Source organism: Tachypleus tridentatus, chromosome 10 (assembly GCF_004210375.1).
Source record: "Tachypleus tridentatus isolate NWPU-2018 chromosome 10, ASM421037v1, whole genome shotgun sequence".
NCBI lineage: Eukaryota > Metazoa > Arthropoda > Merostomata > Xiphosura > Limulidae > Tachypleus > Tachypleus tridentatus.
The window spans coordinates 85,771,055-85,796,350 of NC_134834.1; the positions used below are offsets into that span (position 1 = coordinate 85,771,055).

Genomic DNA, 25,296 nt, shown 5'->3' on the forward strand with positions numbered 1-25,296 from the left:
TAGCATCATGCTGCTGACTTTTTACCGATGATGATATTTAATGTCTTTGTAGAAACAAATATTAATGTCCAAAGTTAATTAACTAACGTCAACTAATTTGCAGGGTTTGAAATCTGTAAACATTCGTGGTCAAATCCTGTAGTTTTGTGATTAATTCAACAGTATGCATCACATGCACCAAATTGAAGTAAACGTAATGGTAAATCTGTTACAATTATATATATATCTTGTTTTCTCTAACTCCACAATAATTGTTTTTTTTTTTTCATAATGCATTGTTTCTTGTTAATGGCTTATCAGCTTCTTCTAAAGCTGGTTACACAGTTATATATATGCAAAAACGGCTCGTTTGGGTTGAGAAAATATTTTACATAGAAGAGCGAACAACGTTTCAACCTTCTTCAGTCATTGTCAGGTTCACAAAGAAAGAGGTAACTGATCGGAAGCTGACCACATGTTTGAAAGGGGGTTGTGTAACTGAGTGTCGGAATATAGAGGGCGGTGTTAGATGTTTCAATATATAATTTTATTTATTTTATTATATTAATATAGGTATAAAGGCATTCCTTTATATTGGTTTATTTTGGGTTTAAGTTGTTGTATAAGTAAGGCTTCTTTAATTTTGTGTTTGTTTCTTTATTTAGTATTTGAGTGTTTTCTATGGTTATGTTGTGTTCATTTGACTTGCAGTGTTCGAAAACGTGTGAAGGTGACTTTTATGTTCTTTGAATCTGGTTTCCATTTTCTACTTGTTTCTCCAATATAGAAGTCAGTTATCACATTGTATTTTATAAATAATGTTGGTGTGGTGTTTGTCAGTGTAGTTTTTACATAGTATAGACCTCAGTTTTGTGCCTGGTTTTTGAACAAATTTGGTATTAACTGGAATGTCATATTTTGTTACTAGTTTTTGCCAAATGTTGGTTATTTGTCTGCTGATGTCAGGAATATATGGTATGCAGCAGTATATGGTTTCGTGATTTTTTGATTTGTGAGATATATTTACTTTTGTTGGATGATTTTGCTTTCTGTCTAGGTGTGTGCGTATAATGTTTTCTACGGTTTGTGGAGGAAACTTATTGATATTGATGAAGTATTGTTTTATTTTGTCTAATTCATCGTTAATTTTATCTGGTGAGCATAGTTTTATGGCTGTGTTTATTTGGTTTCTTAGTATGTTGAGTTTTTGTTTTGTTTCATGTGCTGAGTCCCAAGGAATGTATAGTCCAGTATGGGTGATTTTTCGGTGGATTTCTGTTTTGAATTGTCTGTCGGTTCTTGTAATTTTGAGGTTAAGAAATGATATTTGATTGCTTTCTTCCTGTTCACATATGAAGTTAATGTTGGGATGTATAGAGTTAATGTGATTGAAAAAATTAAGTATGTGTTCTGTAGATTTGAATCCTGCAACCGTGTCATCTACATATCTGTACCAGTATAGTGGTGGATGTAATGCTGTGTTAATTGCTTGTGTTTCAACTTGTGTCATAAAAATATTGGCTAGAACTGGTGATACTGGGTTGCCCATGCTTAGGCCATTTGTTTGTATATAGTTTTGGTTGTTGAACATGAAGTTTGTCTTTATCGTGGTGAATTCTATGAGGGTTGCTCATTGGTTACTGGGAATGTCTACAGTTGGGTTAGGGTCTCGGATATAGAGTTTTAAGGCTATCTTGCAGGCTTCAGTGGTTGGAACTTCTGTAAAGAGGGATATAACATCGAAACTGGCCATTAAGGCTTTATGATTAAGTTGATTTAGATTAGACTTGAAATTAAAAGAGTCTTTGATGAATGAGCTGGCTGATGTTACATATTTGGAGAATGCCCATGCTATGTATTTACCAAGATTGTAATTAAACGATTCATATGTGGACGTTATTGGTCGTAATGGACAATCTGGTTTATGAAGTTTGGGGATGCCGTATATTTGTGGTGTGCGTGAGTCGGTTTTACGTTGGTAGGAATAAAGTGTTTGTGAAATTGTGTTGGCTTTTTTCATTTGTAGTAGTAATTTGTTAGGTTGCGTCTCGTGTGTCTTTGTTGGATTTGTGTGTATTGGTTTAAATTTGTTCGTGTCTGATAGGATGTTCTTCATTTTGTGGGTGTATTCATTTGTGTTCATTATGACTATGGCGTTACCTTTATCTGCTTTTAGAATTTGTATGTTTTTGTCTTGTTTTAGGTTTTTAATGGAATTAATGTCTCTTTTTGTAAGGTTGTTTTTTAGTTTTCTGTTTTGTGAAATTATGTTGATGGTTTTGTGAGAAAATTCTTTGAAACAATCGTTTAAGATGTTGTTTTTAGGTGTTTCTGGAAAATATAAATTTGTAATTTTACCTGGGAAGTTTGGCTGTTGGATGTCAATAAAATTATCTAAGTTGTCTTCTTTCTGTTGGTTGTTTCCTTGTTTTTGTTTTCTGTAGAAAGTATCACAAGTCTCCTGGCTAGATCTTCTAAACATGTTTTGATTTCTATGGTTGGAATGCACCTAGGTGCTATTGCAAAGTTGAGTCCTTTGTTAAGTAAATGTATCTCATCTGTGTTTAATTGTTGGTCGGATCTGTTAATTATGAGGTTAGCCAATATTTTTATGACACAAGTTAAAACACAAGCAATTAACACAGCATTACATCCACCACTATACTGGTACAGATATGTAGATGACACGGTTGCAGGATTCAAATCTACAGAACACATACTTAATTTTTTCAATCACATTAACTCTATACATCCCAACATTAACTTCATATGTGAACAGGAAGAAAGCAATCAAATATCATTTCTTAACCTCAAAATTACAAGAACCGACAGACAATTCAAAACAGAAATCCACCGAAAAATCACCCATACTGGACTATACATTCCTTGGGACTCAGCACATGAAACAAAACAAAAACTCAACATACTAAGAAACCAAATAAACACAGCCATAAAACTATGCTCACCAGATAAAATTAACGATGAATTAGACAAAATAAAACAATACTTCATCAATATCAATAAGTTTCCTCCACAAACCGTAGAAAACATTATACGCACACACCTAGACAGAAAGCAAAATCAACCAACAAAAGTAAATATATCTCACGAATCAAAAAATCACGAAACCATATACTGCTGTATACCATATATTCCTGACATCAGTAGACAAATAACCAACATTTGGCAAAAAACTAGTAACAAAATATGATATTCCAGTTAATAACAAATTTATTCAAAAACCCGGCACAAAACTGAGGTCTATACTATGTAAAAACTACACTGACAAACACCACACCAACATTATTTATAAAATACAATGTGATAACTGCCACGACTTCTATATTGGAGAAACAAGTAGAAAAATGGAAACCAGATTCAAAGAACATAAAAAGTCACCTTCACACGTTTTCGAACACTGCAAGTCAAATGAACACAACATAACCATAGAAAACACTCAAATACTAAATAAAGAAACAAACACAAAATTAAAGAAGCCTTACTTATACAACAACTTAAACCCAAAATAAACCAATATAAAGGAATGCCTTTATACCTATATTAATATAATAAAATAAATAAAATTATATATTCAAACATCTAACACCGCCCTCTATATTCCGACACTCAGTTACACAACCCCCTTTCAAACATGTGGTCAGCTTCTGGTCAGTTACCTCTTTCTTTGTGAACCTTACGATGACCGAAGAAGGTTGAAATGTTGTTCTCTCTTCTATGTAAAATATTTTCTCAACCTAAACGAGCCGTTTTTGCATATATATTTCTCTACAAGTGGGTTTTCTCTCGACATCACTGGTTACACAGTTGCTTTATCTGTCACTTTTAGATGCTACAGAAACTGATATCTTTTGTTTCCATTTGTTGAAAGTCTTCTTCTGAGCTTTTATTTTAATGACTTTCAGTTCCCCTTCTTTCCCTTTTGAACCATTATTTTTTTATTTCTTGTATTAAACATAATGTACTGATGTTTTTGGTGCTTCACATATTTTATTTTATTTATATGTGGGTACTCATTATACCCACAATGAGTCTTCTTATTTAAGATATAGTTGGGAGTGAAAGTAACCAGTATTTCTTATTTATTGTGATACCTTCCCTGACTGATCCAAAACTTTTGAATTACATATTTTCAAACTAGTTATATAGAGATATCTTTGATATACATGTCACAGTATCTTTTAGAAGATACTCTGTAGCCCAGCATGTGGACAAATCTGAATATGTCCTTAAAATTATTTTACATCACCTTACTGTCTCTTCAGCTTTAGAATTCCATTTAACTCCAATTGTGATTCTGTAATGCAGATGTAGTTCTTAGTTGAGGTCTTTTTTTCATTATTGCTTGCTTAGCTATTGCTAGGGGTCGATACTTGGATTGTGCATGGTTATTAGATAACTCGGTGCTCCTTTTTACAGTTACAACGATACCTGTGTTTAAGGATTCACTCAGTTAAAAAACAAAATCAGCTTTTTTTTTTAATAATATGAGGGTCCATGTTTGAATAGATTTGTCCATCTGCAAATGTCATGTTACATCATCACCTACAGCTGATGCTCCATGAGTAGGTGTGATGCTCTCTGAAATTAAACATAAAATTTCATCTTGAGGCTAATGAATAATATGCACATTTTTGTAACATTTGAAACATCAGAGATGAGATCACCATTTTTTTTATATCATGTCTCATGGTTCTAACTAGAATGGTGAACTGCTTTCTGTGCAAATTGCTATTTTTTTTAGCAATCACTGACTGGCCTACTTTTGTGACTTGACTGTCCTTTTCAGATGATGATGTAGAGAAACTTAGTTCAAGGAGTGTCCAGTCATCAGTTATTATTGGTCTATTTCTATAATAATCTTCCACTAAAGTTACATGACAAAATATTACACATTGAACCTGAATACCTGCTATGCTACCACCTATGAGCACATACTGCCAGTTTGCCTTTATTTTGTATGTATTATTTAATGTGTGACTGGGATGATAAGATAACTTGCTGAGAAGAGTGCCTTTCTTTCCAAGTGTGCTCGTTTTAGTCGCTTATGAAGCTGGTCTTAATTCTCCCATGATCCCACTTCATTATCTTTTACTTTTGTTCTGGATTCTACTCAAATTTTACTTCATTACATCTTTCATTTATTATGGTCTTGGTTGTTACCTTCTTGCCTAAGATCCCAGTTGGTGAATCAGTGGACATTTGATTATCTCTGGTTTTTCTTCTCCATCTGAGTACATATATTTTGGCTTTTAGTATTTCAACAAAATGGTTACCTGATTTGAATTTTTAAATTTTTGTTATTAGAATTAACTTTAACAGATATCTACTTTTGAAATACATTTCTACCTAACTTCTCACAATTAGAAGTTACATGTTTTTTTCAATCTTGACTGTCAGTAAGAAATCTGGATTATGGCAGGCAAGCAAAATGTGATTATTCTCCCAAAATGTGTGCAGTAAGACTAAGAAAGTGGGAGACTGGAGAATATTGGCTGAGTTGTTGCATGTTGTACAATGTGTCAAAAATTTCATAACTTAAGCCACATGATTGTTGACAATATGAGAGCAAATCCAACAAGGAAAGGCTTTTAGTATTTCAGAGGTAAATATCCATTTGAAGTCCATATTAATACTAATAATGTAAAATTGAATTTGTATATATGAAAGAAATAAAATTAGTTTTTTACAGATTAGATATAGAATCTACATAATGTACTTTTAGAAGTAATTTTCAAATAGTATTACTTGTTAAATATTTGTTTAACAGTCAGTTTTGAGCACTAAGTAAAATGAATACTTTTGTATGCAAGTGTGATATATTTTTCAGTAAAAACAAAAACTAACATTTGACAGAACTGGGTGTTTAGTTATATTTTATAATTGACTAGTCAATTTTTCCATTCATTAATGACTTGATCAATTAATGAATACAGTCTCTTTCAATCCATGGTAGATACAAGCATAAATGGAGGGGGTTGGGGGCATGTTGCTGCTAACCATTTAATTTCCTTCATTGGCCTTAATAGTTTTGCTATAGCAAAAACAGGGTGAGCAAAAATGGTAGCAATGGAAATCACACCCAAGACCATCAAAGCTGAACAAGTTTGAAGTAAAAAAATAACTTGTAAGATTAATAGCAAATAACCATAGTTCCAATATTTTAATTTCTTATACTTTTGAAAGAATCAAGAACAGACAGTTAGAAGCCCCAGTTTTGATCATTTTCATAACAGTGATTTAATTGTAATTTTGATTAATAAATTGTTAAAATAATGAAAAACAGTAATAAGTAAAAATACTAATTTTAGTTAATTTAATTATAATTTTGGTTAACTGATTAGCTTACATGACACTAATGGATATAATTGCTGCTCGTAGGTAATTAGTTACGTTTTCCAGCTTTAAATATTTAGATTATGATGTACTAAAGTGGTTTGCATGTGATGCATATTATTTATTTGTAAGTATTAAATGAAAACAGTATTTTTCATTGAGTTTCTACAGGACTTTGATCCAATTTTCAAATTGCTAAATGCACCTTTACTTCTTCCAACAATTGTATTTAGATCATGCTAATTATGATAAAGAAAAACTCTTTTTAAAGCAATAACTTGTCTTTATATGTAGAAATATTATCTTTCTCACACATCTGCCTATGAGATTTGCATGCCTCTAGCCTTGAGATAACTCTCAATCTAAATTTGTGTTTAACATGAACTGTACTGGTTGCACGATAAAGTCATCATTGTAACAACAATCTTTCACCAACAGGAGGGTAATATGACCTCCATGCACCATAACTCCCCCTCTGCACTTGTGCTCATGATGATGTCATCACATTTTGGGACAATATGGGACCTATTGATCCATCTCAACTGTTCCACTCTCTAAATTAAATTAATTTAAAAACTATTAAAGCCCACCCCTGTAATTCTCATCTTTATTGAGCCTTTTCTTAAACTCATTTAAGCTTGCTACCTCCATGACATCTGGAGGTAATGCATTCAAAGGTGAACCACCCTGTTAGAGAAATAAAACTGTCTTAGTTAAATACTGGTTTATTTAAATGATTTTGTATGTTTTGGAGAGATGGTGGATAAAGATGAAAAGATGTCTAGAGAAGATGTATTATGTCTGACACAATACAGAAAGTTCAGGATTTTGTTTTATTATTGCTTTATAGAATTAAGAACATAAAACAAATATGATATTAATATATGGATTATAAGCTTAGATTTTATGCTGTACTAATTGGTACAATGCAAACAAAAAGCTGTTTAATATTTTAATTTAAAACAAAACTTTGTGTCATGTGCAGTAAAGGAATACTGTGGGCAAGGGGGTTAAAAGGCCTTTGTAGCTGGAAATCTGCATGCTTGTATAGGTTTTCTCTATACAAATCCCCATCCCTTCTTTGAGTGATGCATGGGAGACAGCTGGAGGGGTTGAACCATGAAGAATCCTCATTGTTTGAGCTTAGCACAATATAGTGAGAAGTGGATCAGAGTTGGTGAAACTGTCAGTATTATATAAGTTATCCCTAATGAGCACATGCTGTACGATTGATTTCACATCGGTTGCTTTACACATATTGCCATCAGGTGTCATACCCCATGAGCTTTCCTTTGAACATTTTTTGAAGGAAGTTTATTGAGGTAAAATTTTGCACTGGCCCTTCCATCATTTCATCATGGGACTCTAGTATTTCTGTGGGCAGAAGTTATTGTCTCAGAAGTTAACACTTTCCTTACCTGAAAATGTATTTCATATATAGTTATTCACATCTTCTCATTTCTCATCCATCATCCCCACTTCTGGTGCACATTTTTCTTATCCTGTCAAAAAATGATATTATTACTCTTGCAAATGCATTGTGAGAGTTTTTGCACATGGAGATTGTGTTGTCCTCCTATTGGTGGAGGGCTTTTGATGCTTGATGATGTCATCATGCACAAGCACAGTTCTTTTTAATTACATGAATTTAGGTTGGACTTGCCTTTAGGATAGTGGCATGCAAATCTCATAGACAGACGTGCAAGGAAAATAGCATTTCTGTTGTGGATGTGAGTATCTACTGAAATACATTTTCAGATGAAGAAAAAATTATGTGAATTATTTGATATAACTAATAAAAATGTGAAATAATTGGAATTGCTTTGTTTTTCATAAATGTGGTTCGAAGACATGATGTTTTAAGTTTAATGAATTGATGCAGTATATTCTTAAATAGGCAAGATTGACTTTCATCACTGTCTGTTTTTTTGTTAAAAATTTGAAATTAATTGTAACTAACAAAAATCAACAATTATTGAATTTTCAGATGTCTTTCAACCTTTTTTTTAAATGTAAGACTATAATTTTAATAAATTTTAGTACTATATTCCCTAAGCATCCAAACATTATTTTGTATATCCTGCAGTTGGTTAACTTCTATAAGTGATGATGGTTTTTGCCTTTGGTTTTTGAAAAGTTGGACTTATGGCTTAAATGAACATCTGTTAACTTAATCAATGAATATTTCATTCTTTGTGCATTACACGGTCAAAGGGAGCATGTCATGACCTTTCATAGATACATAAAACAATTTGTTTAAATAACTGTTACCAATGTAAGTATATAAACTTGGCACCAAAGCATAGTTTGTAATTTAAATTTTAATGTTGTATAAGTTTTAGTCTCTTTAATTTCAAATGGAAATGTAAAAAAAGATCTCAGTATCCATTTCTCTATCATGTGATGTATCTGCATTCCCATTTGTCTGTTTCAGGGTTTCTTTCCACTCTTGTATAATTTTCTGAGTGTCTACCTAGTTATAAACACTTACACACATACTGGCAAGCTTGAATGTTAACTTAGAAACTTTAATTCTCTTACTTTACTGAGATCTAAAGAAAAAGATGTCAAACCTACATGAGACACCTTTCAATGTCAATTTACATCAGTGTTTTACTACAGTTAGTGTTAGGGATAGAGAAAATATAAAATTGTATCAAAAAGCTTTTGATATTCATTTAGGATATTCTAGAGGTTATATAAATGAAATGTGAAAACAGATGAAAAGATGTATTGTCATTAAGAAGGTCACTTTGCATTCAAATGTACTCAGTAAAGATTTTGTAAATTCATAAACCTGTCTTTAGTTGCTGTAATTTATAAAAAAACAAAAACAAAAAAATTGCTTTTTTATATATAACAGGCTTGTAAAATTTACTATAAGTTTGCCAAATTTCTTAAGGATAAATGTAGTAGATTGAGATTTATTGTGAATATTAGTGTGTAAATCTTCACAGAAACAGAGCTGATCCAGTTGGTCAGTGCCATAAACAGGTGGTTAAATATGATATGTTGAAGTTGTTGACATTGTTAACATTCTGGGATATTAAAGCTTTCAGGATTTGTTGTTCTTATTGATAAATGTTGTAATTATGTTTCATTATTATCTAGGCTAAAAGTATTACACCAATATTTTTAGGCAAAAAGTCTAGTGGCTACAACATTATAAATTTTTCAAACCAAATTTTGATTGTATCCTGTGAATATACAGTCCTGTTATTCATGTTATAATGAAAAGGTAATCTGATTCGAATTAAATACAACATAATCAACTTCAGTACTTTTTGTAACACTAACCATAAATAAAAGGGTATATTATTATTATTAGAAAATGACAATTCACTGCTTCATGGTAAAAAATACAAAAAAAAATACAATTTCACTGTAAACAATTTGTCTAATTTTATGTAACTAGAGCAATGTGATGTTTCTTACATAGTTCTTGAATTTCATTATTAGCCCATAATAGAATAATAAAGAAATTTCTTTTGTATTTCATCACTCTTAAAATCAATATAGTTTGTGAAATTGCAGTTATATTCATTATAATCAGAAGACAATGACATTATTTTCCATGTTTGCATAAGTAGACAAATAAAGACAAGCAATTTAAAAAAACAAACTGGCAATACAAATAGACTGTTATTAAATAACAGTATTACTAAGTTATTGTACTGACTTTTTCTGCTTCCTTTTTCTTTCTTTTTTTCAGATTTAGACAAAAAGAAGAAAAACAAACAAGTATGCTCCAGGCGTACAAATTTTTTTATCAAAGATAAGGGTCAAGGTAACAGGAATACATTGAACAGTCGGTCATGTCAAGTAAAGAATGTAAATAAGAAAAACAATGAAGATAAAGATACAGGTCAACAAACAATACCTGTCAGTAATAATTTTACCAAGCTTAAAAACATTAATTTTTCATGTATAAAATCCAGAATTAGTGTTGAGAATGGTAGAAACAAGTTTTCTCATAATGGAGTGAAAGAATTTGATGGAGCTTGGCAAGCAAGAAAGAAAGACCATAGGGTCCACAATATGAATGCCAGTATCGAGAAAGTGAGTCTTCAAACATCGTCGTCATCTGAACAGTCTAGTGAGGAAGAAAGCTCTAATCAGAACTCTTCTGATGATTCAGACAGTGATAGTTCAGACAAAGTTTTTCTACCACCAATACCAGATTTAAAAAATTGTCATTCCTCATCTGTTGAACAGAAAGACTGTTCTGTTAGAACATCATCTGTGGTTCTCCACTTTGATTCTCATTTGGAAAATACATCATCATTAGAGAGAAATACTTATAATAAATCATTAAAAGAAAATATTAATAATTGTGATTCAGTGTGTGCTTTAGATAAGTTAGAAAGTTCAAACTCTAACTGTATTATTAAATTTGTTATGGACACCAAAGAACAACCTCATCATGATCATAGTTATACTTCAATAATGGGAAAGAAAAGAGGAATGGTGGCATTTGATTTTGAATTTATGTCTTCCGAAGAAGATGAAGCTACACAAAAAGAAGACATGGACAGTTTAAACTTTCATGCAACACATTTGATCATTGCCACTCCTTCATTTCCTTTTGTTTATGTGCCATTGTTGCCCAATGTTTCAGAAGTTCTAGAAATACACTCTTCACAGTTTTCCAAAGCTGTCTCTACCCAGGGTAAATATTTAGCATGTTGAATCTGTTTTTTGTTATTGTTATTTTGTGTGTGTGTGAATATGAAACATTATTTTGCACTGGTGAACAGTAGTTTACAAATATACTTGTATATGGAGAGAAGTTAATTGTGAATTCAGGTATAGTATATTGTAAAGAGTGTCAGTGTGCATGAGTGTGTGTATAACTGTAGATAAGCTGTGAAGGGGAGAATATTTTATTATTAAATTATTTATTAACCTAATGAACATCAGAGAAAAGAGCATTTTGCAAGCACTCTGTATTCCTAGTCACAGTCTTTGCAATGTAAATAGTTTGAAGTGTATGTGACTGAATGAGTTGTCTAATATTTTGTATTTGGTTTAAGTGTTAATGTAAAGTGTATTTAAGGCAGTCTCAAAGCTGTTCTGTGTGAATAAGGTCAGGATTTCTTTTTGGTCAATTAATGACTTCTGTAGTTTCTCGTTTGAGGTGGTCTGTCACAGTCATAGCATTGTGACAATGAACATAACCTATACCGAGACAAAATTCTGATTACACATGTGAAAATGTCTACATCAAAAAATAGGTCCAATGCTATCTGAATATATTGTTAAAAAAGTAAATCTCCTTAAAAAAAACAACCAAAATAAGATAAGTACATCCAGTAATACTGATGTTTTGTCAGACCATAACTAAACTACCTTTGAAAATTCAGTAGTGTTAATGTTGAGCAGATTGAAGTCTGGCCTTTTAGGCATGACCTTATTTGTCATGATTAGAAACATGAAATATAACTGACCAATGAATAGTATGGGTGATAATACTTATTATTTGGTCACTGCTGTTTTAAAATCAAACTAAATTGTACATGTTCTAAAGCTATTTGGTATTAATAAGTCATTTTATTTTAGTAAGGCTGTAATTACAGTTGTCTGCAGTGACATGAAGCTCAGAAGGTCCTGGAACAAAATGTATTGTTGCACTCTCTCTACTTTAACCAGTGAAAACATTTTCCATATTTCATAATATCAGAATATCAATTATGGGTGCCTGTTCTCTGGTGCAACTGTCCTACCTTTTCCTTTGCTACTGGTTGTCTAATAGAATATTCATAAATGTATTTTTGTTCCTACTGTACTTTTGTAAAACATCTTTACCTGTTATCAATATTATTATTTAATATACTGAAACATTATAATGAATGGTTAAATGATTTTTCAAATTTAAAATTGAAATGACAGTATTGTTGTTCTAAGGCAGGTAGCTTATGCAAAATATGCCATTGTAATCACTTGTTCTCATAACATGATGTGAAATCTTGATGTAAACATAAAAGAATATGACATGCCTTCTTTGAAAATCTTTACAGGTTATAGTTCAAATGATCTAGTAAGGGTGCTTTCTTAACCCTTTAAAACCTGTTGATATAACTTTTGGTCTTGCACTGTATCTGAAATCTAAACACATTAAACACTTAGCATGGTAACCATGACATTTTTTAAAAGGTAAATTTGATTTTTTTATAATAAAATGTTTTCATGTTTTATAATAAAAACTAGTACATAATGTAGCTATTTACCATATTACATGATCCATGTAACTGCTAACTTAAAAGCCAGTTTTCATGCATGTACTATAGTAATTACATCTAATAACATCATGAGCTAGAAACTTTGTTGAAAGGAATGGTGCAGTAAGAAATTGGTTGAAGTATTAAAACTTGTAAATAGATAGTATTTATCATGGTATTTTATACGTAAAGCATATCCATATTTTCTTTGTGCTGATTTATTGATATGTGTTCAGAAGAAGTAATATCTCAATACCTTTGTCCAAGGGAAAGTATAATATTAACTTTGATCATCTTGATGATGGCCTGAAGTTAATAAATGTTTAGGAACCTACTGGTTCATCTTAGCTAATCAGTCCTCTAAATTAAACTGAAAATATTAAATCTGTTAAATAAATAAAACTCTTTGAAGGCAATCCTTATCATTCATGTACTTATCAAGCTTTCTTTTAATCTCACTTAAATTTACTGCTTCCACAACATAAAAAGGAAACCCATTACAGAGGCCAACCACCATGTTACAAAAATAAAATTACCTTAGCTGAAGATAAGGAATAACGACATTTTAGTTACAAATTCAGATCAAATAACAAAGGGATGTGACAAGAATGATCTTGCAATTTTGGGCAGCTGAGTTATTTGAAGATACTGATCAGATATGATAAACCTTTAAATATTAGAGGTAAACATATTCTTTCTAAAACAAAAAGGGTAACTGGAAGTAAAAAAACCCAGGTTGACTCGTGAAGAGTTTAAGAACTAAAATTTAAGAAAAGCACTGCAAATTTAAGATTTATGTTATTATGGGATATTTAGAAGATTATCTAAGATCGAGAAAGTTGGTGAAACAGGAAATTAGGACATTAAAAAGATATATGACAGAAAGTTAGCTGAAAATACAAAAATTGACAGTATGTATTCCTTTAAATATATGAAGTTTTAATAAAATGTTAAAATGAGGGTAGGACCCTTGAGGGATGATTATGAGATAACTCAGTTATTAAATTTTGCTTTTGCTTTGATTTTTAACTTATGAAGATTTTGTCAATATTCCACATCTTGAACAGTTGATAAATGGAAATGAAATCAAATAAGATGACTGCATTAATTCTTAGCTGTTTATAAAAAAATGAGAAGTTTAAAAATAAGTCTCCTAGACCCGAATAGTATTTTCCCAAGGTGTTTGAAGGAGGTTAAAGATTGGATATGTGAGCCACGTATTACTGATTTGTGTCAATCCTTCAATAGTGGGAAGGTATCAGAGGATTGTAAGTTAGCAAATATAACTCCTCTTTTCAAGGGAGGTGATAAAAAAATTGTTGCAGTAATTATAGACCCATTAGTCTTGCATCAGTTGTGGGAAAAGTTTTAGAAAATCTGATAGATGATGCTTTGAAATACCATTTAACAAAGCTTAGAATTTTTTGGGTAGTCAAGATGGTTGCACTAAGAGAAAATCTTGCTTTACAAATATTCTTTGAAAAGGTTTCTGCTTATGTAGATGAGGATAAGGGTGTAGATTTGGTGTATCTGGATTTTCAGAAAGCTTTGACAAGGTGCTACATAAAAGGCTTCAAATAAAATTATTTCTGTAGGTGTGGAGGAATAAGTTAGCATATTGGATAGAAGAGTGGCTGTTTGAAAGAAAGCAGAGAGTTGTTACAAAGGGAATTCAGTCAGATTGGATTAATGTCACAAGTGGGGTACCCCAGGGCTCAATCTTTGGACCTTTACTCCTTTTGATTTACATCAGTGATATAAATGAAAGAAGCAATAAATTACTTAAATTTGCAGATGAAATTAAGATCTTTGGTATTGCTAGCTGTGAAGAGGATGGTGCTACTTTACAAAAAGGATTTGCATCACTTAGTGAGTTGTGCAAATAAGTGACAGATGGGTTTTAATTATAATAAATGCAAAATAATGTATGTGGGTTATCATAATTTGAGTTAAAGTATAATTTGGATGGGCATAACCTTAACAGTGTCACAAAAGAGAGGGATCTTGGTGTAATAGTCGATCAGTGTCTTAAGCCATCCAAGCAGTGTGCTGTTGCTAGTGGTAGAAAAAATAGCATTTTATATTGTATCCACAGAAATATTAAATACAAGTGTAAAGAGATATAATTTTCTTGTATAGGTCACTGGTTAGGCCACATTTGGAATATTGTTTTCAGTATTGGACTCCTTACCATAGGAAGGACATTGAATTGTTGGAAAGGGTTCAGAGAAGGGTTACTAGAATAGTGTCTAGGATGGAAGGGTTATCAATAGATTCCAGGTTGTCACAAAATGTTATGTTTTTTTAAGATGACTACTATCTTGCAAGAAAAGTATTTTTGTCCTCTAGTGTTACTTTCTCACCATTTATGAAAAAAGTTGCATCAAAACTGTAAGTTTCCTTTACAGTCTTGAATACCTTAATCAGATCTTCTTAACTTTTATTTTTTCAATAGAAAATAATTTCAAAGATCTTACTTTCTCCTCATATGACAACATCTCCATCTCAGGCACCATTCTAGTAATCCTCCTCCGAACAGAATTATTTTAGAAAATAAATTAACATAAAGGAAATTTTTTCTGTGGCTTATACATAATAGAAAGCCATTGCTGTCTTACAAGTCACACTTAGCCTCAAGATGTCTAGTATGTTGTAAGAAATGTAATGATTTCCACCATTTAAAATAAAAAATTAGGACTTGCAGGTTTTATTTTTGTAGTCATTTCATTCAAAACAAATGTTAACAAAATTTACATGAAAATAAGCCATAAAGTCTCAATATTTTAGTTATTATTTTATTTTGGAGGTAATCTGAATGGAGGATGGCTCACACATAATTTTGTAAAGCTTGATGTTATCATTTTGCCTTTGTAACAGCCCAAACCTCTAGGTTGGAAAGGTTTAAATCTGATTTTACAAAGCAAATGCTCATATCCTCATTGGAAGTAGGAAAGCAATACAGTGTCTTTGTGGAGCTAACTTAGATGTATTGTTTTTTCTTGGTATGGTCTGTTTTTGGTATGATGGCTATTGTATTAAATTATGAATTTAAAAGTCAAAGGCTTGTGTCTTAGCAATGCTGAAAACATGTTGCACTTTTAGCTGAGGGTGTAGGATAAGAGTGACAGCCAGTCCTGCTGTTTGGCTCATAATTGCTCAGTCCTTGTGGCATCAAATGTTGCTGGCTGGTTATTCTTCTTTGAGTTAGCAGTGACACCTATACCCAACCCATAGGTGTTTCTGTCATAGCTGTTTAGCCCTTTGGCACATGAAATGTGCCATCAAATGTTGCTGGCTGGTTGCCTTCCTTTGAGTCAGTAATGGCACATGTACCTGTAAAAATATACCTTCACATGTAATCGTAATGGATGTTACATCGGGATTTATATATATGCATTGATAGCAGATGAGAACTTTGCAAAAACAGTGAAATGATTGATAGGATAGATAGCCTCTGTATATTTTATCCATCTTTGTACATTAATAATAAACCATAGAATTCAAATTATGCTATGTTTTGTTTTTAATTCAGTTTTTCATACAGTATTTATGAGTTGCAATATTTTTACTATAACATACAGCAGTTTTTATATTATATGTTGTATGTGCTTGTTCATTTAGAAATAAGCTAGAATGGTTTAAAATCAATTGTTATACATTACATATTCTAAAATTATTATACAAAATTTATTTTAAAATACTTGTGATGAAGAGGTTTAGAAGTAATGTAATATTTTCCTCTGCAGAATTTTTCAGTGGAATACAGTTAAATAAATAAAATAATATATGCATGATAAATTATTTTTATGTAAACAAGTGTAGCTGTGTGTACACACAACTTCATACAAATATACCAAACAATAACTGGAAGTTCCATTGTTAGTTTAGCATGTGTCAAAGTTAAATAGATCATTGTTGTAAAAATTCTATTAGGCCACCACCTATTAAAATCAAAGCTAAAGTTTAGGCTACTATGAATTCCTTGTGTAATAGCCTGAGTTTAGTCCAGTTGTACTTGCATGAAATGTTGTAAAATTCAAGCTCATATTTAGGTGTTAAAATTATTAAAATGTTACCTGTTATTTTTATTTCAACTTGTTAAATATCTACTCTCAATGAAAATTTTGTAAGATTGGTAGCCTGTGTGACTCAGTTGCAACATGCAAGTTGGAGAGTCCATTATTTAATATCATATTTATAATGTTTCTGATGTATGCAGTTATTTCTGCTAGGATATAAAAGTTTTTAAGGTAAACTGTTGCTGGGACAAGATGAAATAGTTGTGTGTTGGCATAATTATTCAAACTATATACTTGAAATATGCAGCTTTTTCCTAGATATTATGGATACGACAGTGTATTTCAATTGTTGGACAACCATGTGATTGTTATGGTTTCATTTTACGTGTAGATTGAATAATCTGCCGGAGATTTTCCACACCTGTCTCATGTATGATATAGTAAAAGGTAGAATTTTTAGTTGAGTAATACAGTGAGCAAAGTAATTTCAGTTAATATAAATATGCTTATATTTACTGTGTGTATGTATGTTTAATACTGTGTACAAAGCAATTTCAATGAATTTAAGTATTTGTTGTGTGTAAGTATGTAAAAATATGTTGTTACAGTGAAAAAAAATTGCTTCTGATAAAATTTCGGTTAGTAGTAGTACATTTCTAATATCTGCTAGCCTGAGAGTGGTTTATCAAAGATTTTTACATCCTTGATACATGATTATATTGTTGTGTATGGATGCATGAAACATTTAGTATGCATATTTTATTGGTCACTTCACAGAAATATGAATTTATACTCTCTGCAAGTGTATTTGCTGTTTTTGTACCAGTTGTATAATTCATAAATTAGTATTAGTCTACAAAAGTTTATCAAAGGGTTTTACTTTTATATTTTTGTGATTTTAGTTTAATATTAGACAACATTTTAGGTTATTTGTCTTTAACAGGTTTTCCTTTTTCTGTGTTCTGCATTCACTTCATTTCGAAAGCTACAAATTTTGCCAAATAAATGAGATAAAATACAGTAGATTTATATTACCTGGTAATATTTACACTTGAAATTACCTTAAAATTCTACTTGCATGCAAGAAATACTGCTTCTGGATGTAAAAAAAAAATGTGTATTTAATTGTAAATCAATGTTTTTATTTGACAAGTGACTGTTGTTATCTGTTGTTTTTTTCTAGGAATTTATGATGCAGAAGACAGTACAAATAATTATGATATAATTTCACTTGAAAGTTCTACATCTAATAGTTCCTCAAGTGATAAATGTCAGATGAATAGACTCTCTCCCATGGAGAAAACAATTCTTCCACCAGAAGTTGCACTACAAAATAAAGAAGAAAAGAATAATAATTTTTCACTAAGTGAAAGTGAGCCAAGAACTGAAAATGTAGTTGAGATTACTGATACATATCCTTCGACCAAGGAAAAATATCAAAACAAAACAAAAAAACATAAAAATGCAGGGCAAGCTACTCCAGAGTGGGAAAAGGTGGTACTTTATTCTTATTTCTTTGTTAAGCAACAATATGATGTTAATTACATAATATTGAGGCTTTTTGTAGTACATATTTTTGAAAAATTATCTATCTTAAGATAAAGTGAATAGTCATTTTTTTTTCTAAAGTAACTTCTATAGTAAAATCTAATTATTATGTTTTGTTTTTTACTGCTTCATATGCGATATTGGAATAGAAAATCATTTTTTCAGTACAACTTACCATATTTGAATGTGTCAGTGGCATTTAACTGTATGTGGTATATGCAGCTTTTAAATTTAAAAAAAAGTTTCTCCAATTTTCAGTTCAGTTAAAAATATTTCTACTTGAATGATCATTTCATAGCAACAGCTATAAATCTATAAATTTCACAATATTTTTGTCCTTTATTTATGAAAAATAGTTAAATCACATTAAGAGATCAATATTTAATTTTAGTTGCAACATGTTATGAGGGATGAACAGTTTTTATGTCCTGATGTGATGATATACATATAATGAACATTATTTGGTACTATTAATACTAACTGAGCTTTGATTTCAATTCTTCAAGTAATATAAGTATACAGGGTGGCCCATATGTCCCTACCCATCCATATATCTTATGTATCCAGTGTATCTGTGTGCTGTCCCTCATTCTCTCTGCATAATATTATGCGACGCCATGTTCTGTGAGACATTTTCATCAACATAGCAGGGGTTATTGTTCCAAATGCCATGGTAATAGCTGCCTTCAACTCATCATTAGAATTATTGAATATAACATAATAACATATGGATGGGTAGGGACTTACGGGCCATCCTGTATAACAGGCTTGTCATTATAAGAAAAGTACTGATGAAAGTTTAATTGAATTAAATACTTTGTTAAAAAAGACCAGTTTGTTTCTCCTATGTTTTTAATATAATTAGTCAAATAACTTTTCTTTTTTTTAGTACAGGATATATATTTGTGAACTTGTTTTGCCACTTTAAGTTTGAAACTTTTTTTTTCAAAATTCTAAATAGTTAAACCCTTTATATGAATATACCTGTAATTTCTTATAAACCTTCATAACTACAGTAACGGAAGTAATTATGGAAACACAAAAGCTGTGTATGTGTATACAGGAGCCACAGTTAATGTGTGAAATTAACCACATGGTCAGTTTATTAATAGTGTAAAATATCATTATGGTAAATACAAAAGAAAATTCATTAAGTTTTATTACACACTAACATTTTTAAGTACACAACATTAAACCTTGTTTTCATTCTGTCATGTAGTTTTATTAATGTACTGTTCCAAATGTCTTGTATTACTTCTCATGATCCCACCACTTCCTGTAGCTGGATTTTAACTTTCTCAATTTTTCAAGCCATAAAAATATTCATAACAAGTTTATGTAGGCCAAGCTATGGTTAAGTGTTCTGTTGGTATCTTTACTATCATTTTACTAGATTTGCTGTACAGTTGAGATCATTGGTTCACTGGAAGATTAAAATACATATGATGAATTATCATATCTTCATGTACTTGCTAGCAGTGAAATTGTCATCAGTTTCCTGTGGACTACTAACACTATTGGCTGAGATGCAGTGCTAAAATTGTACTGATTTCTTCCACCATAATTCACTACAGCTTGTATGTTGACATTCTCTTCTCTGCCATCAAAGTGTCATTGATTGTTGCTAAGCAATTTGAACATAGATACATATCTAAAAAGTATATATCCTCACTTATTCTTCTTGAGAATGTTCTTGCTTTTATTTACATCAAAGTATTGGCAAAATCTATAATCAGTTATTTTCTGTCTTGTAAAGGACATACTATGAGGTTGTTAGTTATTTTAGGAGATTTAGTTTTTGACCACTTTAGGGCTCAAAATGTACCATATAATGCTTGAAAAATATAAGTAGAATACTAATGCAAGTGAACTGTGATAGCAACTTGTGTTGTGTGCAAGTAAATCCTACAGCCAAATTTTTGACAATTTAACACCATTTGCTGTTGAAGATGAGCACTGTATGAAGTGCATTTGTGATTAGATTAGTCGGTACTTAGAAGAATAGGGAAATTGCACATCTCATTTCACATGGTGGAAATCATCTTTGCATGACATAGACACCAGTTAATGGATTTTTCCAACAGACTTTAATGTGTGAAAATGAAGAAGGGCCATACTCTTCAAAAAGAAATAGTTAAAAAGCAGCAAACAGTGGTGATTTAAGTAAACTGTTAGAAAAGGAAATAAGGTAAGTATGACAAAATTGTAAATTAATAATACATTTGACTTTTTAAATCAACTCGTATACATGTATTGCATAAACATGCATATATACACTGCCAGTAGTTATTTTAAGGCTGTGTTTACGTACACTGGAAAGGAGTAAGGAAGGCAATTGGGAAGTGGATGTGATTCGATTTTAAGTTTGATCTCATAAGCATGCTCAAGATGCTTATCGTTGATTGGTTGTCATTTATTTCTGTTGAACTCCTATCTTCTATAGATACAGGCATACTCAATTTCATAGAAAAATGAGGTTAGGCTTAAATGTTTGTAGTACATTATTATTCATTCCACTGATCTATCTGCAGTCTTGTTTCCAAATTTCTGCTATTTCTTCATGTACTTTAGACTTTCTCTTTACAGGGAGATTATCTTTTCCCTTGGTTTCATGTAGGGTTTGGTGCATGTTTGCAGTCTGCAATACTAGAACATTTGGAGTTCTTTTCCACTCCTGGTTGCCTCTTTTTAGAAAATTAATTGTAACAGAATAAAAATAGAGGGCCTAGTGTAAGTTTTGTTTCTTGTAGGTAGAGTAAACTTGTTTTAGTTGTGAGACGAGTGATAGTTTAATTTTATGGCACGAGTAAAATGTTATCTCTACATATGAAAGGTGCAAGTAAGGCTTCTTGGTAATTTGATCCCTCAATGTGGATTCCCAGACTTGGTGTGGGACCTCCCAGAGAAGGTTCTGTACTTTCAATTTACCTCCTCTGGGACCTAAACATTCACCTGTGTGTTTGGCGTGCTTGGTGACCTGTGAAGGGGAGGAGAGGATCCTGGAAGTTGAGGGGTCCGACTCCATCACACCACTTTGGCCTTAAATTCCTGTAGATGGGCTGTCTTAGGGTGGCTCCCCAGGATCAATTGGCAAGTCCATTTGGGTCAGAGTCAACTGAGTGCCAGCATAGGACGTCCTCAACAGGTGTAGTGGACATTATGCCTGATACTTGTGTTCAGGTATAGTGCTCACAAAACCCTGGCATCACTGCAGTAACCTTATGTGGCACTGTAGTGCATCCCCTTATAGGGTTTCATGGCAGGTGGGGTCAGTGGGAACTGAAATATATTTTTTTTTTATTATGGATACCCCTCAAATAAAAAAACAAACAAACAAGATTACCAGCATAATGGGTAGTCAGATTTTTCTCTATGCTGTTAAGACCATGACGCTTTTGAATGCCAACTAGAACCACATTGTTTTAACTGTAATGGTCAACATCCTATGTATTTTACTTGTTGCCCTAAATGGGTGGAAGGGAAAGAAGTATAACATCTTAAGACAGTTCATAATATTATTTATCCAAAGGCTCGTAAATTACTATTCCCAATTCCATCTCAGACTTATGCTGCTGTAATCCATTCCACTACTACAGTTGGAGTCCAAACAGACCTTTCCATGCTTCCTACAGAATCTTTAACAGTGCATGTTAATCTAGTACCCTCCAAAATCAACAAAGTTAGCAAATTAATATCTACTTCTATCTTTGTCCTTACCACATCTTCCAGTCATTGCCCAACTTCATCTTGTTCAAGCCCAGGTGTTTCTGTGGGGTCTTCCTCTCTTGACACCCCAAAAATTAAACAGCCCATCTGTTCACGTTTTCAATCACTGGAACGTGTGTCTACAAACTTCGACCTGCCTACTCAATTCAGAGCAGGATCACTAGAGACTGACCAAACCACATCCAGTAAAGAGAAAAAGCACAGTCGCAAGCAGAAGGTCTCCTTGTCATATTCTCTTCTGAAATAAATAAAAATTGCCATGCTAATCTAATGGAACTGTTGAGATATTCAATCAAATGTGAATGATATTAAGGATTTGATTGGCTTTTATCATCCCAAATGTCTTTCTTTACAGGAAACATTTTTAAAACCAACTAATACAGTCAAAATTTGACAATACTCCTTACACTGAAATGACAGGTCATGTGTGGGACAAGGACATGGGGGAATAGTACTACTGGTTGATCAATATGGGCCCACCTGGTCCTTGTCATTGAATATGCCCTTGGAGGCTGTAGCCATTCATATCTCCTTGGGTCGTACCATCACTGTTTGCTCTCTGTACCTTACCCCTGGAAAAAATTATCACCCCTCAGACCTTGATGCCCTCATTGAGGAACTGCCAACCCCCTTTTTAATTTTGGGGGATCTTAATGGGCATAATTCCTTCTGGGATGGTTCCAGTATGGATATGAGGGGTCATGTTATTCAGCATATGCTCCTAAATCACAACCTGTCTTTCTTCAATACTGGCTCTTACACTTGATTTTCATGCACCCAGTCAGTCATTTACTGCTATAGATCTTTCTATCTGCTCTCCTTTGCATTTCACTTGCTTTTCTTGAGAGGTTGACATCAGTCCACGGGGTAGTGATCATTTTCCTATCATATTAAGAGAGGTTGGTCATGGTCAGTGCCACCTGACCCGTGTGCCTCAGTGGAAGTTGCACCAGACCAACTGTCCCTTTTTTACTGCTCTCTCAGAACTTGATCCTGCCATCTTATGTAAATCATCAACAGATGATTGTGTAGCAGCAGTAACTAACTGTATTGTCTAAGCAGCTGCTCAGTGCATCCCCAAAACCTCAACATCTTTCCCACAGCATCCCTGCCCTTGGTGGAATTCTGCTTGTTCTATAACATGAGAAGTTCAGAAATGTGCTTGGGATAAATTTTATAGATATCCCATGCTTACAAACCACATTGCATTTCAGCAAGCCCGTGTGCAGGCTCGGTGAGTTCGACATCAAAGCCAGAAGGAATCTTAGATTTAATATACCTCCTCCATTTCTTCAACCACCAGTTCAAAAGTCATATGGAACAAGATCCGGTGAGTGGACAATATACTTCTGTCCCCCTCTCTATCTTAATATTCAATGGTCATGAAGTTACTGATATTCAGAGCATTGCCAGCACTTTTGGTGAATATTTCTCCCATGTATCTAGCTCTTCAAACTCATCCCATTCCTTCTTAGCTATTAAAACATGAGTTGAACATCTGCCTCTTTCCTTTTCAACTGATCATCCCAATGACTACAATTGCTCTTACACTGGTGGAACTCAAACTTGCACTTCATCTCTCTGGCAATACATCAGTTGGACCTGATGATATACATTATGAGATGCTATGCCATCTTTCTCCTGCCTCTCTTTAACCAGATATGGCAGGAGAATGTTTTTCCTCATGCTTGTACTCCCTATTTTTAAACCTGGGAAGGATCCAAAGATTCCTTCGAATTCCCGTCCCATTGCTTTCATGAGTTGTCTTAGTAAGACCTTAGAGAGGATGATTAATGCTCGTCTTGTTTGGTTCCTTGAATCAAACAACCTTCTCTCACCCACTCAGTGTGGGTTCTGAAGACAGTGCTCCATGATAGACCACTTAATTTGCCTTGAAACATCAGTTAAAGAAGCCTTTTTGAAGCAATATATTGTTTGTTTGTTTTTTTTATTTAGAGAAAGCTTATGATACAACATGGAGATATGGCATCTTGCGAGACTTTCACTCATATGGATTGCCTGGCAAGTTGCCACTTTTTATTAAGCATTTTTTAATGAACTGCCGATTCCAGGTCCATGTTGGCTCAACACTTTCCTGTTTTTTTCCCACAGGAACTTGGAGTTCCTCAGGGCTGTGTTCAAAGTCACACTTTTCATCATAAAGATTAATGCCCTCAGTGAACAGCTACCCCCTACAGTTGCAACTGGTCTTTTTATTGATGACCTTCACATCTCATGTCAGTCATCAAACATGAGGTTTAATGAGTGGCAGATACAAACTGCAATCAATCATACATAAGTGGACCACAGCAAATGGTTTTCAACTGTCATTCTCTAAAACTATGTAAATTTCTGCTGCCAATGGGGTATTCATCCAGATCCAGAAATTCGTATTGATGATGCTGTACTTCCTGTTGTCCCTGAGGCATTGTTCTTAGGTCTTATATTTGACTATAAATTAAACTTTATTTCACATATCAAGCAACTTCGTGTCAAATGTATAAGAACACTGAACATCCTCCGTGTCCTCTCTTCCACCTCATTGGGAACGGATCGATACTCCATTCTTAAAATTTATCGTGTCCTTATCCGATCCAAACTTGACTATGGGTCTATGGTTTATGGTTCTGCCAGAATATCAGCACTGAAAATGCTGGATCCTATCCACCATGAGGGGCTTCAGCTTTGCACTGGGGCCTTTCATACTTCTCCAGTCCAAAGATTGTATGTGGAGTCCTATGAACCCCCTCTGTATGTTTGCTATTAGCAACTGTCTATATATGCTTCCAAACTTTGCTCTTTACCACAGCATCCTACTTGGGGTTGGGTTTTCTGTCCACAGTGGGCTACAGTTTTCTATAATATAAAATCTGCCATTGTTCCTTTTAGCCTTCGCATTCGGGCACAATCAGAAAAATTGGATATATCTTTGAATAGCATAGCAGCATTAACAGTTCGGCCTCTTCCACCATGGCTAATTACTATCCCCAACTGTGATCTATCTTTGAGTCATCTAAGGAAGGCTGGTACTCCAGATTGGAATATTGCTCTTTATTTGCTGAATATCTTTCAAACAATTCATCCATTCCCATACATATGGATGGTTCAAAATCAGGTGACTCTCTATGTTCTGCCTTGGTTTGTAACAGTTCAGTTGTAGCACACAGAATCCCCTCTAGAGTTTCTGTGTTTACTGCCAAATTGTATGCCATTTCTCTTGCCCTGAATCATACTAAAACTGTGCAATATGTGAATTGTATGATCTATACCGATTCACTCAGCTGTCTATTGGCCCTGACATCATTCCATTTTAGTTACCATCATATTGTTATCAATATCCAAAACAAACTGGCCCATCTCTATCATCTATCTCTGTCCAGTTTTTTTGGATATCAGGTCATGTTGGTATTCGTGGGAATGAGTTAGCTGACAGAGCGGCAAAGTCCATCTGC

General features: G+C 32.9%; 1 pseudogene across 1 annotated transcript in view; it reads left to right on the forward strand.

Annotated features, from left to right (window-relative positions):
• The window catches only part of LOC143229782 (uncharacterized), a 74,068-nt pseudogene that overhangs the window by 27,825 nt on the left and 20,947 nt on the right, over positions 1-25,296 (forward strand). Inside the window, exons 5-6 of the transcript XR_013016073.1 lie at positions 10,046-11,002; positions 17,754-18,064. The product of XR_013016073.1 is annotated as an uncharacterized LOC143229782 (transcript). The remainder of the gene's footprint in view (positions 1-10,045; positions 11,003-17,753; positions 18,065-25,296) is intronic.